The sequence below is a fragment of the Mesoplodon densirostris genome, chromosome 5 (assembly GCF_025265405.1).
Source record: "Mesoplodon densirostris isolate mMesDen1 chromosome 5, mMesDen1 primary haplotype, whole genome shotgun sequence".
Classification (NCBI taxonomy): domain Eukaryota; kingdom Metazoa; phylum Chordata; class Mammalia; order Artiodactyla; family Ziphiidae; genus Mesoplodon; species Mesoplodon densirostris.
Window position 1 is genome coordinate 137,643,609 of NC_082665.1, and position 11,871 is coordinate 137,655,479.

The 11,871-nt window shown below is 39.2% G+C and overlaps 1 long non-coding RNA gene across 1 annotated transcript in view; it reads left to right on the forward strand.

The window, feature by feature from the left end:
* The window catches only part of LOC132491325 (uncharacterized), a 32,726-nt gene extending 21,232 nt beyond the window's left edge, over positions 1-11,494 (forward strand). The window contains exons 2-4 of the long non-coding RNA XR_009532656.1: positions 7,381-7,438; positions 7,520-7,589; positions 10,827-11,494. This is a non-coding gene — a long non-coding RNA (uncharacterized LOC132491325). The remainder of the gene's footprint in view (positions 1-7,380; positions 7,439-7,519; positions 7,590-10,826) is intronic.
* Positions 11,495-11,871: the final 377 nt, after the last annotated feature.

Sequence of the window (11,871 nt, forward strand, 5' to 3'; positions counted from 1 at the left end):
GAATTTAGGAATCAGCCTCAGGAGATCTTATTGCCCAAGGTTCTGCACATGTTTGTCAAAATTCTATGGGAGTATTTTGTAAGTCTCTTTAGATGCTTCTAAACATTTATAAATGGAGCCATGCTATACATAGTATCATTCAACTTTATTTTCTCACTTGTCTCTAACTTGGACATCTTTCCATGTTGATACCTATGTTTCGTTCTCATTGTTATTTTTGAAGGGTGAAAAAATTGGTATTCACTACACACAGTCCAATGCAGCCATACCTATTATTTGTGGCCAGCTTGAGTCCTCACTTGTCCTTGCCCATGCAGTACTGATTATTAAGTATTTTGAAGACTTATTCCTAGCCCTTTCTCTGCATTCCAAAAATACGGCAACTGAATCTTTAAATTCTTGAAAGCAGCTAATCATATTTCTCAAAAAATCTAGAACTCAACAAAGGCTAGAAATATGTGACGAGCATGCAGATCTTCACAAAGCAAGGTAGACAGTCTAGTGCTCTGGAAACAAGGCTGAGGTCTTCCTGCAGATGCCTTGGCCAGATTTGGAGGCTGATATTTGGCAACAAAAGTTAACTTTTATTCTTGGATTTTCAGCAAGAATTCTGATGGTTGGAGCACCTTCCGCAGACATTCTAATCATTTTTACTTTAAGCCTTAATGATAGTCTCGCATAGTTCACAAAATCCAGCTGACCCTTGAACAAGGTGCGGGTTAGGGCAATTGAAAATCCAGTATAACTCCACAGTTGGCCCTCTGTATCCGTGGTTCTGAATCCCTGGATGCAACCAACCACAGATCATGTAGTACTGTAATCTGTAGTACTTACTTTTGAAAAAAAAATCCATTATTAGTGGACCCATGCAGTTCAAACCCACGTTGTCTAAGGATCCACTATAGAATTTTTCCCTCCCCACCATCTTTGGACACATGAGCAAACAGTTGAACAGAACACCCTTTTGATGGAGCCATCAAAATGGCTGAAAAGGACAATGATTTGACTGAGAGCAAAAACTGATGTTCGTCATTTGATGGTAGAATTGGACAGGAAAATAATTTGGAATTTCTTCTTAATTCTCTTGCCAGCTATAGCTTTGACAGAACACAGAATGTAAAATGGATTTTTTTTTAACTTCTAACTTCAAGATAGAAAACTTTCACCACCCTTGTGACTTCCTTATTCAATTTCATGTGTTGCCGACACCAGTGAATTGAAGAAAAATAAACAACTTCATAGCATTTTATATTAGATTTGCATGATTTTGACTATCAAGATGATAGTCACACAGAGCTGTTGAGTGTTGGGATTTACAACACACTGGGAAGTTAAATCTCTTTTTTTTTTTGCAATAAATGAGAAACCATAATTGACATGAGTTTCTTTTTTTCTTCCCATTGTAACAAACCACACTCCAATAATAGTAACAATGTAAAAAGGAGAAGGACTGAAGGGAATGTATATCCTCAGCTTGGTTGCGTAATGAGTGAGGCTGCTGGTGGTGATGGGTAGTGTAGTTGTTTTTTCCAAAGACTCAATTTTTCTAAATCTCCAAGAAATGGAATTTTTGTTGATTTTCCATTGATGCATTTGTTCACAGTATAATACCTGCCATCATTTACTTCGATAACCCCCACTTATTTCTTGCAACTTTCTCAATTTATGGGCAGGAAGAAATAGAATAAGAGACAGAAATACATTTTGAAGGCCTGAAAGCCTTATTTTTGTACTATATTACTGTAATATCAAGGCAAACTTTAAAATAAAACTTACACTCATCTTGAAACAGAAAACATTCTGCTCATGTTGTGACATAGAGTGTATTGTACCACACAGGTGCTAACATCACAAGTAGCTAACAAACATGTCCTACCCTGAAGGGCCAACTCTGAATATTTCCTCATTCTAACTTTAGCACATCGGACCAGTCAGTATGCTTTGGTTTAGGTTTTCTTATTTTAGATACTTTTATGAAAACAACAAGTATTGCTTTTGATTCTTCCCCGGCCCCTGACCCAGCACACAAATTATATTATAAAATTGTACATGATTTTCAAATGACAGTATAGCCCTCTCTGGAGGTTTTTTTTATTCTACACTCAGTTTTCTGTACCAACAAGACTATCGTGACATCTGGATATTTGCTGTTAGATATTCCTTTCTTTGATCTAAGGAACGGAATCCTGTTCAAATGAAAGCAAACACCGCTAAGAGGGGTAATGTATAAAGATGGTGCCAGCCATTAACACCATAGCATAAATTGTTGAATTCAGATAATTGACATTTATTGCAGGATCTCTGAGGACCTGTGTCAGGCTCGGTGATAGTAAGGACATGTCCCTGAAGAGCATTTGACCCTTGTCTTCGTTTCATTGGGCAATGTTGGACAAGTTGGTTCAATTTGGGGCTCAAGATCGTCATCTGTGAATTGAAGAGACTGGATTAGATTGGTAGTTTTCTAACCCTGGAGATGTTCAGTTTCCCCTCTAGGGAAGGAGAGGGCTCTAGCAGCTCTTGATTGTCTTATTTATATATTGATTTTTTGTGTATATATTGCTTTTCTTTGATATATATTCATAATCTGTATTATTTGCTTTCTTCCTTTCAAGTTTTCTTTTGAAGAAAGAGTTTTGCAGCTAAAACATTACAAATGAACAACTCTGAAAAGAATTCTACTAGATGACTTTTAGTGTTTTTAAAACTGTAAAACCTCCAATGACTTTCAATATTCTGTAATGTGATCCTATTTTCTCTATTTAGAGTAGGTAAGCCTCCTGAGGGGATATTTTCACAGAAAGGGGAGAAGGAAGGTGGGAGGTTTCTGGACATTGGCCAGACTAGGGTTCGTGGTGTTTGGTGTATGTCTGGGCCGTGGGTGTGGATGTGTAGGAGGATTTGGCAAAGTCTAACTTTGCCAGTTACTCAGTTTTGTCAAAGGCTAGCCCTGGAACTCACCAGAGCATGGACCACCTGCTTTGTGGTCGATCCTTCTGAGTGAAAGAAAAAGTCCCCCTGAGAGACTTAAGAATTTCCACAAATAGCTCCATTTCAGAGATGTCATCTCTCTCTAGGAAGTACACTTTCTGCCCCTTGTAGGAAAGAAGTTTAGGGCTCAGTAATTCCATTGGACACATCTCAGCAAGAAAAATATGGTTTAAAAAATAAGAATATAAAAGAGAAATTCTCTATAAAATAATCTTATCTGATATGAAGAAACTCTGAATATAAAACATATTATGTCTATAGCTCTTTTCTCCCAATCCCATCTTGGAATCTTTTCTAAAGTTGTTCCAAAACAACTCTTTTAACAAGGTCAAAAGAAACTTTAGGACTCTGTTTCAAAAGTCCTTTAAAGTATCAGGAAGTGCAAAATCACTAAATCACTGACTTAAACTGACTGAAACAGAGAAGGGCTGTTGATATTATTTTATGATGCTCAGATAAAATCTTGGATTGGGGGTAAGGATGGAAAAGAGTGGATGCTCTCCGGGATCAGTTGTCCCTGAAATCCTTTTGACTGAGGACCATAGGTTTTGAGGTTGACAGAAGGTACCTTCACCTTCCCCCCATTAAACTCTGGACACAAGATCAGAATAAAGTCAAATGGGCAAATCTACAATGGCCTCAGAGCAGCCCTTACAAAGCTGAAGGAGATGAGGGTGGATAGTTAGGCCTGGGCGTCCTAGCATCCTGGTGTTGGTCCTGACTGTGATAGCATACGTGGTTGGAGGTCTGAGACATGACATTCGCCTTATAGAGAACAGAGGGAGATCAGTAAAGTAGGAAGAGTTTCCCAGAGATTAGAGGGAAGTAGGCAAACCAAGGTAAAGGAAACAGTGATGGCTGGCTTGAGGGCTAAGGTACAGGTAAGATGGTACTGTCCATAGATGGATCTCAGTGATCTGAGCAGTTGCTCAGGCTTGTGAGTGACTTCTGGCCAAGAACAATCCTGGATTTTAGGTGTGTGGTAGATGTAAATCTCATTTTTAATTTCTCTTGAGATTTCTCCTTTGACCCATGTGTTATTTAGAAGTGTGTTTTTTAATTTCCATGTATTTTGGGATTTTCCAGTTATCTTTCTGTTATTGATTTCTAGTTAATTCCATTGTGGTCCAAGAGCAGATATTGTATGATTTCTATTCTTTTACATTTGCTAAGGTGTATTTTATAGCCCAGAATGTGGCCTGCCTTGGGGAATGTTCCATGTGAGCTTGAGAAGAACATATATTTTGCTGTTGTTTTATGAAAGAGTCAATTATATCCAGTTGGTTGATAGAAGTATTGAGTTCAACTATATCCTTATTAATTTTCTGTCTGATAGGTATGTCCACTTCTTTTAGAGGGGTGTTGAATCTCCAACTATGATAGTAGTTTCATCTATTTCTCCTATCAGTTTTTGTCTCATGAGGTTTGACGCTCTGTTACATCTTTTTCAGAGACTTGGCCCCTACCATTATGTAATGCCCCTCTTTGATTTCTGTTCGGTCTAAAGTTAATATTGCTACTCCTGCTTTCTTTTCTTTTTATATAAATTTATTTATTTATTTAATTTTGGCCATGTTGGGTCTTTGTTGCTGCATGCAAGCTTTCTCTACTTGCAGTGAGCGGGGGCTACTCTTCGTTGTGGTGTGCAGGCTTCTCATTAAGGTGGCTTCTCTTGTTGTGGAGCACGGGCTCTAGGTGTGTGGGCTTCAGCAATTGTGGAGCGAGGGCTCAGTAGTTGTAGCTCACGGGCTCTAGAGTGCAGGCTCAGTAGTTGAGGGCACACGGGCTTAGTTGCTCCCCAGCACGTGGGATCTTCCCAGACCAGGGCTCGAACCCGTGTCCCCTGCATTGGCAGGTGGATTCTTAACCACTGCGCCACCAGGGAAGTCCAGCTACTCCTGCTTTCTATTGGTTAACGTTAGCATGGTATATTTTTCTTTATCCTGTTACTTTTAATCTATATGCACCTTTACATTTCAAGTGGAATTTTTGTAGAAAACATAGTTGAGTCCTGTTTTTGTATCCACTCTGACCATCTCTGTCTTTTAATTGGTGCATTTAGACCACTGACATTCAAAATGATTATTGATATAGTGGGATTAATAGCTACTATATTAGTTACTGTGATTTTTATTCGTTGTCCTTGTTCTTTGTTCCTATTTTTGTCTTCCACTTTTTTCTGCCTTTTGTGTTTTTTTTGTTTTGTTTTGTTTTGTTTTGCTTTGCAGTACGCGGACCTCTCACTGTTGTGGCCTCTCCCGTTGCGGAGCACAGGCTCCGGATACGCAGGCTCAGCGGCCATGGCTCATGTGGGATCTTCCTGGACCGGGGCACGAACCCATGTCCCCTGCATTGGCAGGCGGACTCTCAACCACTGCGCCACCAGGGAAGCCCCCTTTTGTGGTTTTATTGAGCATTTTATGTGATTTCATCTTCTCCTGTTTCTTAGCATATCAGTTATGCTTTTTCTTTTCCATTTCTTAATGATTGCCCTAGAGTTGCAATATACATTTACAACTAATCCAAGTCTACTTTCAGATAACACTCTACCACTTCATGGGTAGTGTGAGTACTTTATAATAACAAAATAATACTAATTCTTCCCTCCCATCCCTTTTATCATTGCTGTCATTCAGTTCATTTATATATACGCATCCATAAGCATATATATGCATGAGCAATATACACATGCATACATAATTGAATGCATTGTTGCTATTATTATTTTGAACAGTTATCTGTTAGATCAATTAAAAATAAGTAAAATAAAGGTTTTTTTTTTACCTTCACTTATTCCTTCTTCAATGATCTTCCTTTCTTTATGTAGATCTGAGTTTCTGACCTATATTATTTTTCTTCTCTCTAAAAATTTCTTTCAACATTTCTTGTAAGGCAGGTCTACTAGCAACAAATTTTCTCAATTTTTGTTTGAGAAAGTCCTTATTTCTCCTTCACTTTTTTTTTTTTTTTTTTTTTTTTTTTTTGCGGTACGCGGGCCTCTCACCGTTGTGGCCTCTCCCGTTGCGGAGCACAGGCTCTGGACGCGCAGGCTCAGCGGCCATGGCTCACGGGCCCGGACACTCCACAGCATGTGGGATCCTCCCGGACCGGGGCACGAACCCGTGTCCCCTGCATCAGCAGGCGGACTCTCAACCACTGCGCCACCAGGGAAGCCCTCTCCTTCACTTTTGAAGGATAACTTCATAGGGTACAGAATTCTAGGTTGGTATCTACTCTCTTCTTGCCTGCATGGTTTCTAGAGAGGTTGGATGTAGTTCTTATCTTTCTTTGTTCCTCTGTGGGCAAGGTTTTTTCTCTCTGGCTTCTTTCAAGACTTTTTTCTTCTTCTTTGATTTTCTGTAGTTTGAAAAATGATATGTCTAGGTATAGTTTTGGGTTTTTTTGTTTTTTGTTTGTTTGTTTGTTTGTTTTTAATCCTGCTTGGTGTTCTCTGAGCTTCCTGGATATGTCGTTTGTGTTGACATTAATTTGGGGAAATTCTCAGTTTTTGAATACCATTCATGAATTTCAGAAATTTGAAATTATTATTTCAAATATTTTATCTGTCCCTATCTCTCTTTCTTTTCCTTCTGATATTCCCATTATGCATGTGTTATATCCTTTTTGGTTATCCCACAGTCCTTGGACATTCTGTTCTGTTTCTTTTCAGTCTTTGTTCTCTTTGCTTTTTAGTTTTCAAGATTTCTACTGAGATATCCTCAAGTTTAGAGATTCTTTCCTCAGCTGTGTCCAGTCTACTAATAAGCCCATCAAAGGCATTCTTCATTTCTGTTGCAATATTTTTGATCTCCAGCATTTCTTTTTGGTTCTTCTTTTAGGATTCACATCTTTCTGCTTACATTGCCCACCTGTTCTACTTTATCTATTAGATCCCTTAGCATATTCATCATAGTTGTTCTAAATTCCTGGTCTGATAATTCCAATACCATTGCCACTTCTGGTTCTGATGATTGCTCTATCTCTTCAAATTTTTTGTCTTGTAGTATGCTTTGTATGTTTTTGTTGACAGCTAGGCATAATGTACTAGATAAAAGGAACTGCTGTAAATAAACCTTTAGTAATGTGACAGTGAGGTGTGGGGAGAGGGGAAGTGTTCTATACTCCTATGATTAGATCTCAGTCTTTCAGTGAGCCTATGCTTCTAGACTATGGACTTCAAAAGTGTTTCTCTGTATTTTTCTCCCCTCTTAGGTGGGTCAGGATGGCTAGAGTGGGCTGGAGTTGGGTATTTCCCTTCCCCATGTCAGTTAGGTTGTGATAATACCCTAGCAGGTAGGGTCTGGTGAAATAGTGCCACCTGAGGGCAGGGCTTGTTAGGAACAAAATGCTCTGGCATATTTCAAAATGGTTTATTTTCCCCTCCTCCTGCAGGGAGCTCAAGAGGATTTCCCCCCAAATTTACTGTGGGAAACTGGTCAAGCTCCTGGAGGTAAATCTTACAATATTGTTGGGGTCCCCGTATGACTGGGTGCCCCTGGAGTTTTTAACTCTCATATTTTTTCTCACTCAGCCTCCAGCAATTCATTAATTACAGATCAGGGAATTTTCCTACCCAGACGTACTCCTGAGTCTCTGTTCTGGTAAGCAGCAGCTCCCTGTGTTCGCATGTCTCTCTCTTCAATCTTGGGGGCAGTGATTAGCCCTGTGTCCTCCCTGCTCTTAAGGATCCAGGAAGAATTGTTGATTTTTCAGTCTGTTCGGCTTTTTACTTGTTGTTAAGACACAGTGGCAACTTTCAGGCACCTTATATGCAGAACCAGCTGTACATCTTATTAAATGCCAGTCAGTGTCACTGAGAGAGCTTTTTATTGAAGGCGGAGGAATTTAAAATATACCAAGAGACTCCAGCTACCCAATGAGTTCTAATTATTAATATTTCGCTCCATCTAGGAGGATTGGAGCAAGTGTGAAGTGCCTGGTGAGAGTGAAGGATGGGCTGGGGTCTAAGAGAAAGTCTTGCTACAGTCACCAGGCTGCCCAAACAGGGTGCTTGGCCTTCCTTAAAACTCTACAATCCTTCTTAGAAAGGCAACAGTCACAATGAAAGGATCTAACTTGGCTCAGGCTTCATCCTCTATGAGGCAGTATCTATAAAGTGGGTGTATGGCTGGTCAGTAAAGCTGCTCAGAGGATTTGCTCTGTGTATATAACATGTTATTTTGTTTCTCCATAAATCCCAAGTAGGTATCAAGTGTCAGTTCTTTCTGTCAGTTCTAACTCACTGTTACTTTTTTGAATAGGAAGAGATAGCATATGATGTGTCCTATATTGAGAATTTTTAAGGTAACAGGCTATTCTATTGTAGGGGAAAAGTCAAAACCACATTATATTTACATTTTTAAGTAAAAATCAGCCAAAGAAATAATACAATATTTTGTGTGGTTGATGATATCATAGTGTCTATTTTTTTTTAAACTTCTGAAGTCCAGTAAAGGATCTACAAACCTGTGTTGAGAGAACTGTGTTCTCGTAGAGAACAGAAGAGATAGAGTCTGATAAAATGCGCGTGTGCCTCCTAGTATAATAGAGGTGCCTTCTGATTTTGCAGTATCTCTAGTCAATGAAGCCACAGGGTGAGATCATTTGGAACATTTTACATTAAATTAGGGGAGGCTAGATAAGGGAGAGAAGCACAACTTTAACATACAATCTGGTTTAATCAAAACCAGGAAACCATGAACTCTTTGGGACTCAGAAGGAAAAAGGAGAACTTGTAATATATAGGCGCCAATGCTGCTGCTCTGTGACAGCTTCTACTTAATGGGGAAGCCGTGGTTTTTTCCAAGGTAAAGATAGTAAATCTGATTAGGGATCTGCCTAGAACAGGGAGTGTACTCTGATCTCTGGAAGAAGGTTTTGCCCTCAACAGGAAGCCTCACCATATCCTATGTGTACACTGGATGACTAATATTTATTATAGAGCCATGTGATGGAACAGTGAACAAAGGTTGTTCCTGGTCACCTTAGGTCCATCACCACAATCACTCCTCTTTGGAACGTGACATATTGCCCACCTCCTAGGACAGTTTTTGAGCCACCAACAAATGTTACTTTATAAATACAGCTCAGAACCCCCAAGGAATGTGTTAGGACAACTTATCAAACATACTGTCTCTCACCTTGTCTCTCAGCTGCAAAAGGACTCTCCCAACACTTCCTTCGTCCTCGTGGCTGTGCTGTGATTGGCTGTGAATGATGTCATGACACTGTTTACTTTTCTTAGTTGAAGGCAAGGATTGGAGTGTGATAAGTGTGTCTACATTGTGTTAGGTAATAGGAGAAACTGTACACATAGATCTTGAGCCATGTTGTACTAATTTACTATGAGCCTATGATGTGGCAACTCAATGAAACACACCTCATCTGTGTGTCTTTTGTTATTTACAACTTTTGGAAGTTTCTGTTTACCTTGGGTTCTTCCTCTTGGACTCTCTTTCTAAGTTTAGCAGTTGAGCCCTACTATTAACAAGCTGTGTCTTTCCACAAACACAAAGCAAATTACTAGGCACAATTTGAAAAGAGATTTGTGGACTGAGTTCTGCCTTGACCAAGTTTTAAGATAAGTAGGCTTTGTTTATAATTGAGAGTTGAATTGCCAGGTCTTTTGCAGCTCATTTCCACAAAGAAGAAAATGCCTGGAAAGGAGAAATTTGATTAGGTGTTTTTTAGAAAAATATTACTATATCTCATGGGTTTAGTAGTATTTCTGGCATTTCTAGAAAGGTAGGAGAAGGCTCATCGTAGAGTCTACAAATAACTCTTTAATAGATAAAGAAGAATGTAGGCAATGCTATTCAGCTAGATATCGTGGATTAGACCAGAAAGTTTTTAGGAGAGGTAAATTCTATCAAAATGTCTTCAAAGTTTTATTTTTTTATTTTTATTTTTTTACAGAATAATTTCACCCTGCTCCATACAAAATGTATGGCAGAAATTTTGGTCACACAGTCAAAATAAGAACAATAATTTTCACAATTACTTTAATTATAATTTGGAGGTAGAATGTCCAGTGAAAAGTTATGAACTCCAATTAAATAAAAATTGCACTTAAGAATCCAAGGGGCATCCTAAGGCAATGGCTTTGGACATTTAATGCCTTCATATCCTCAGTATTCCATCCACGTGATAAGCCTCACAAATTGTTGATACTGATGAGAGATATTTCACATGATTTTAGCATACTCATTAGGAGCATTCGTATATTAAAATATCCCTCAAGGTTAATTCTTATTTCATTGACAACTTTGGCTGCCTCCATGGGATTTCCAGAAGTTGCATTATTCTTTAAAGCCATTTAGCACAACTCACTCACTTGAAACTGCTTTTGTGGACAAAATTCAAAATGTGCTATCTTTATTATACACATTCATATTCTATTTTTATTTATTTATTTATTTTTTGTGGTATGCGGGCCTCTCACTGTTGCGGCCTCTCCCGTTGCGGAGCACAGGCTCAGTGGCCATGGCTCACGGGCCTAGCCTCTCCACGGCATGTGGGATCTTCCCGGACCGGGGCACGAACCCGTGTCCCCTGCGTCGGCAGGCAGACTCTCAACCACTGCGCCACCAGGGAAGCCCCACATTCATATTCTAAAAGGTAAATTTATCTAGGTAAACATACTTTTGGATTCTCATTAGAGTATGTATTGGCCTGGAGACTATTAAACTTTATATAAATATTATTTATAGGTATTAACCAAAAATTCCCTAAAATACCTAAAATCTTGAACTTGAGAGATAAAATCACTGTAAAATGTATTTAAAGTTAAGAACTTCTCTAAGGTATTGTAAATCACTTACCTGTACTGTGCTTTGTAGAATCACAGCTTGGACAAGACCACAAGAACCTAAGAATAACCGATGACCCACAACATCCAGCCTGTCTTCAGATACTTCCTATGATTGAGAACTTGCCTTTCGTGATAACTCTTCCAACTTTCACAGGAAAAGTTTTCAGAAGAATTTTACCTGGTTGACTTTGGTCAACAGGTTTAAGCTTCTGGGTCTCGGGGTCTTTTTACTTGTAAAATTGTTCCATATTTGTTGCATTTCTACTGTGGATCAGGCAGCCCCAAATACTTTTTTGGTGGGGGGGGGGAACCAAGGCAGGGTATAAATAAACAGATTGATGAAATGAAAAATAAGCTGCACAGAAATTTTAGTCTTTGGGGATATAAAGTTGAACAAGACAATAGTCTAAATGGAGAGATGGGGACATAATCAAACGCTTATGAGGACAATACAATGAGTAATTTATTAAGGTTCAGGAAATTTTGGGGACACTGGGAGCTGGGGACACTGCTTGCTATTTGCTCTTTTCCCAGCTCCCTCCCACGTGCAAGCTCAAAGTGCTGATTTACTATAAAAACTGGATCAGGACTTCCCTCCAGGTGCCTCCTATCCATGCCCTCCAAAGTCCCCTAGACTGTAAACCCCAGTGAAGGCAGGGACCCCATTGATTTTATTCATCCTTTTATCCATCTCACTGAGCCCAGATTCTGTCTTATGGAGACCCCAAGTAAGTATATATTGAATAAATGAATAAATGAGTTGTATCCAGAAGCTAATGGGGAGCTACTAATGGAAGTTATTTAAAGTAATGACATGAGCTTTCTTTCCCTTATTACTCCATCTGGAAACATACTTCTGGTAGCAAATGGGGATATGGGTCAAAGGAGGCCACGTAAGGGGATATTATGATAATTCAAGTAAGGAGTAATGAGGGGATGAAATAGGGTGATGCTGAGGATACTGGCGGGCAGTAGCCTTGATGATTGACTGGGCAATGGGGAGGGTGAAGAAGTAAGAGGAGTTGAAGGTTATTTTCTGAGTTCTGGTTTTGTATTTTTCCAAATAAGGCACA